This window comes from Phaseolus vulgaris, chromosome 5, assembly GCF_051622355.1.
Source record: "Phaseolus vulgaris cultivar YP4 chromosome 5, ASM5162235v1, whole genome shotgun sequence".
Classification (NCBI taxonomy): domain Eukaryota; kingdom Viridiplantae; phylum Streptophyta; class Magnoliopsida; order Fabales; family Fabaceae; genus Phaseolus; species Phaseolus vulgaris.
The window spans coordinates 11086929-11093113 of NC_143502.1; positions in this window are offsets into that span (position 1 = coordinate 11086929).

The following is a 6185-nucleotide window of genomic DNA, read 5'->3' on the forward strand; positions in this document are numbered from 1 at the left end:
GGAACTCAGGGCCAAATAGTCAACCTTTATCTTATTAGAATTCATTTTTTTTATATATCCCTTTTAAGCAAAGAATTTTTGTTATTATTGCACCCTAAACCTTTAATGATATATTTTCCTACCCTTTAGCATGTTTAAGGAAGGAGAACATAAATGCAATATACATAGAAAATGGAATGATTGGTTCTAATTGTGAAAGCTCAAAAAGTTGAAAATAGGAAGAATCCAATCCTATTGATAAATAAAAGAGAAAAAAAGAGAAAAAAAAAGAGAAAAGAAAATTCTTTGAAAATCATGAAAAGGTAGAAAGAAAAATGAGGGAAATTGTGAAGTCAAAAGAAAAATGTTATTAGATAACACAAATGTGTTCTAATTGGATTGTAGGTATGTTCTTCTTTTTTAAATTGTGCATTTTATTATCTGAAAAAATCAATATTTTTTGGAAGCCCAACCTCATTACAATCTTGGAGAAGACCTCAAGATTCATGTTTCTAATATGTTTGTGATACGAAGATGAAATGAAAAGCAACTGGGATTTGTTATGATTCAGTGAACATAGAGAGAAACACTTACCTGTAAGCATATGAGAAGAAATTCCTTGATGAATTGTCATTTATTTGTTTTGATTTGATCCTGGAAGTTGATTGTATATAGATTTTTCTATATTTGAATTTGGAAGCATCATAAGTTTCTAATTTAATATGTTGTTTAGTGAATTAAGCTGTTTTAATATTTAAATTCAAATATATTCATTTACTTTGCTTAAGGACAAGCAAGATTCTAAGTTGGGGAGAGTTGATAAGTGCCAAATGTTAGTAATATTTTATATTAAAATATAGGCACTTATGAGTATTAATTGCTAAAATAAGTATAAAATAACCCCTAATTTGTGAATTTAACCTTTTTAGATATTTTGTGATTTTTATTTGAATAAGAACGATTTATTCATAAATTTTGTGTTAGTTTCAGGATTCTAGGGAAAAATGAAGATGATTGGGCAAAATGAAAATTTACAAATCTAAAAATAGAAAGTTGGAATGCATCAACACTCACCATAGCTGCCCAAACTCACAAAAAGGCAAGATGCCACCAGTAAATCTCACTCAAATGAGCTCATTCTCGCTTAAGCGAGAGAGTTTCAGAAACATTGGGTTGTTTGACGTTTTACTCGCTCAAGCGAGCCCATTATCGCTTGAGCAAGAAGTCACTTAAGCCCAAAAAAATTATGTTAAATAGAGGGCTAGAGGCACAACCCTAGTGTGCAAGATTGAGGGTAAAACACCATTGGGTGACTTTTAACCCAATTGGGAGAGTAGAAGGTGTGGGAAACATTAGAGGAGGCAGTCGTCAAGGAGAAACATCCTGGATCTTCTTTTCTTTCTATCCCTGCTTGTAACAGTCATGATGTGTGGCTAATTCTACCCTTTGGGATTGGGAGTAATCTGTTCAAACTCTTTTGTATTGAGGTGATATCTAAACATAATATTTTGTTCTTGATTGATGTTTGATATTATTGTTTTGCTTCTAAATGCTTGGTTTACATAAACTGGAATCTAAAATTTGACTGGAAAGTACTTCTAAGGTTTTGACCTAAACGATAATGCTTAACATATTTGAATGTTAGGAATAGATTTGAAATGTTAATTGCTCTCAACATCTGATCTTAAGGATAAGTTGTTTTTACAAATATGCGAGGAATCAATATTTAGGAAGCATCTTAATAATTTTATATGCGAGAAATCAAGTAAATTATTTTTATATGCGCATCAATATCAATCAAAGGACACAATATTTCCATGCTAATCAAATTACTAAAGAGTGAGAAAGATGAAACCCCATCCCTATTTTTCTATTTGAAGCAACAAACTTTTTTACTTGTTTTCTTATCAACCACTTCCATCTCAAAAAAATCCAACAAACTTTTACTATTCTATTTTATATCATGTGAATCTTTTACTTGAATATCCAACTGTTCCTTGTGGATTCGATATCCGTCCTTAGTGACAAACTATTGCTTCCGACAACACGGTGCACTTGTCGTAAAATAGTCATCAATACCTGAATCTCATGTCTACTTGGAAAACATTGATGTTTCATGCAACTAGATCCATCACACCTTCATCCCTCAAAAATCTCATTTATCTTTCAAAACTCCGAACATACTTTAGATTCCTCACCCTTTTTCTTCACCAATAATATTGATATTCCTCATGGTAACATACTCGACCCAACAATCTATTTTCTGTAATTTATTTTTTCAATTGTACTACTCATATGAAGCCATTTTATAATGTGTCATTAACGCCAATCTTGCTCAAGCACCAGACCAAAGAAAACTCCACTTTTATCTTTGAATACAACCTTGACACTCACTCTAAAAAATTGTGTATAAAACTCCACTATGTCGAAGTACTACTTATCAAACATGTATTATTTATCTCTATTTGAAGTCAGATTATGAATAAAGTTACCCTAATTCGTGACTCGTTCCATACTCGTTGTGCTACTACTCATTTCATATTATTTCAATTTGGAGATGTCACATTTCCATTCATCACAATTAAAAAGAAAGTGATCGAAATAAAGTCAATTCATCCCGAAAGATTATATCTAGGTCCTCCAAAGACAGACGTCTCAAACTCACTTAAAATTTTAGTGCATTGGTAATAACAATCACCTACCGTGTGTGTAAGAGATAAATCTTTTAAGTAATTGGTAAAAACATAATTTAGTTACACCTGTAAGGTTTTCAATGGTAAGGTTTTCAATGGAGTAAAAGAATATAATCTTAGTAATCTAATCCCTTGCATTAAATTTTTCATATCATGAACAATAATTAAGAATCTCTTGTTCTTATTCTTGTTAGAAAGATACTAAATTATAGTTTTTTCATTCCATCTAATCATTCTTAGATTCATCTTATGATATTTAATCTTTGTCAAATGATTAGTTAAGACTCTTGATAGTCTTACCATGTTCTAATACTTAGATAAATAACTTACTTGGTCCAAACGATTATTCTTTACATATTTTCATGTAAGTTTGCAGACCATTTGTCCTCATCATGAATATTTCATGCATGAGTTACATTCTCACGTCAAATTACTTTCTCTCTAATGTCTCTCTAGATTGTGTCAGACAGAGCATCTCACAAAGTCCTAGGGTTTGTTGACTTTGGTAGTAATTTATGGGATAAAACAAAAATTCATTTTCTTTCTATCTTCATTAGACAAAGGTTATAAATCTCTGGATTTGTTAGACGAAAGACTTTAGAAGAAATCTTTAATTACTAATGGTTGCATAAGATACAGTTTTTTCAGACAAATCCTTCTTTCGTTTGTTGTAATAATAGTTCAGAATATTCATGAAGCATAACTTTTTTTTATCCAAATCATTTAATCATAATATTTAGAAATTAATATATTACATGTTTGGAATGTTAGAAGACATGTTTAATACAAGTCTTTGCTATCTTATATCTATTAGAATTAAGATTTGTTGTAACCAATAATGCTTTGAAAAGTATCGAATAAAGTTTATTTGATTTGTTTGATGCATTTGAATCATAACTAACTTGTATGTGTTTGTATATTGATCATGATTTATTCATAGCTTACTCTTCTTATATTTGTTACTTGAATTTATCTTGTGGCTGTAATTAAAACATGAAAAAATAGCATTGCATGTCTAAAAGATGGTTATGAATGCATTTGGAGGGTATTACTATGTATATTTGATCAACTTTGTGTTTATGTGTTGCTTTCGTGTATAGACGATATTTTACCAGACCATCTAGTCTTTGTATAAACGATATTCTGCTAGACCGTCCAGTCTTTGTAGAGATGGTCTTCCGTTAGACCATTGATAAGTGTCATATTTCAATAAAAAATCATATTAAAATACAGTCACTTATGGATATTAATTGATAGAATAACTATAATATAACCCCTAATTTATGAATTTAAACCTTTTTACATATTTTGTGATTATAATTTGAATAAGAACGATTTATTCCCAAATTTGTGCTAACTTCAAGATTCTAGGGAAGAATGCAGATGAAAGGGCACAAGGAGAATAGACAAAGATAAAAAGGGAAAGCTAGAATGCTCCAGGACTCGCCCAAGCCAGAAGCTCCTAGAGGATCTCGCCCAAGCGAGATCACTTCAGTGATGTTGGGCCTATTTTCGTCCAACTTGCCCAAGAGAGAAGTCACTTATCCCAAGCCCAACTAGGTTAAATATGAGGCATGAGACAAAACCCTAAACATCAATTGGAAGAATATAAGGTGTTAGAAAACCCTAAAAGAGGCAGTTGTCAAAGAGAAACATTTTAGATCTTCTTTTCTTGCTTTCCATGATTCTAATGGCCAACATGAGTGACTAATTCTACCCTCTGGGATTGAGAGTAATATGTTCAAAATCTTATGTATTGAGATGATATTTAAATATAATATTTTATTCTTGATTGATGATTGGTATTATCATTTTATTTATAATGCTTATTTACCATGATCAAGATCCTTAGATTTGATTGAAAAGTATCTTTAAGTTTCTGTCCCAAATGACAATGCTTAACATTTTTGAATGTTAGGAATAGATTTGAAATGTTAATTGCTATCAACATCTAATCGTAATGCTAAGGAGTTTTTATAAATATGTGATGAATCGATATTTAGAAGATTCTTTTAATAAATTATATGCGAAGAATCGATATAAATGACTTTTATATGGGCATCACCATCAATCAATGAATAGAATATTACTATGCTTTTCAAAATACAAAAGAGTAAGAAGGATGAACCTCGATCCCAATTTTCCCAATTGAACCAACAAACTCTTTGACTTTCTTTCTTTACAATTCTTGCAATCATTATAACAAACTCCCAACAAATTTTATTATTATTTTTTATACTTGATAATTAAAATGTTTCTTGTGGGTTTGATATCTGTCATCAGGGACAAATTATTACTTTTTACATGGAACACTTGTCGTAAAAAATAGTCATCAACCATCTTATTTGTTTGTTCATCTTGATTGATAGTCTAGTTTACTTGTTCTCACTAAACTATCTAGTCCATTAACAAACCATCTTGTTACACACCAGATCGTAGTCTGTATGTTTAATACTAGACCATCTAGTTTGTTGATAGGTTTTCTGGATAATTTTTTTTTTAGTTAGGTATATTTTGTTAGTTTGTTTTTTCTTTTGCTTTAGTTTTTGTTGTATATATATACACACACCTTACCTCTTTTTGGTTGGGAGTAAATAAACTTTAATGCTTTTTTTTCGTTCGCATTTGGTTTTTCTCTCCCTTTCCTCTTTTTTCTCTCTTTATGATTTGGCTTGCTATCATGGAGAATTCCTTGAATCCTGCCAGTTGTTTCTTGAGGGAGTATATTGCATACTGTGTTATTATGGTATTAAAGCTCTTATTTTGAATAACATTGATGTGTACTTTGTTTTTCTTCTCTCTCTTTTATCCTTATTGGTATCTTCTTGATGTTTTTCTTGATCATCAAAAATGGGATTGGAACAATTGGTACATAACTTCTTATATTTTCATCCTAATAAAAACCCACAACAAATCTTGTCTCTCTTGTTTTAGACTCTAGCAACTACCATTCTTGGAACATATATATTATTATATCCTAATGAGCATAATTTCATTCACACTTTAAAGCTTTAATCATAGATTATTGGATTTTAATTATTAATAAATCCATTTTTTTTAATTGAGATTCATCTAATTGGGTTTATTTTGACCTTAATTATTATTTATACTAATCTTGTGTTTTAGTCGCCGTAGACGGTTTAATATTTTTCAGAGAAGACAATCTAACTAAACAGTGTAATAAAAGCATCTTACTATATGGTTTGAGTGAAGCGTTTACCTCTACGAGTGGGTTGAATCATGCGAAACTCCAAATTGCTTTTCTGAATAAAAATGGGAAACAAAATTTGAGTTAAATAATTAAATAACTAAATCTGCAATATCTCAGAAATGGAATTGGAAGCAAATCTTATGCATTAACATTCTCTAGAATTTCTAAAATGGAAAATCTCCTTCGAAGATACTGTTCAAGTCAATCTTCTTCAAATATCGCTCGCCTCAGGGTTAGGTTTAATTATAATGAATGTGAAAATCTGAACGGAGTTTGGAAACATTTAGAAAAGAGTCGAAAAC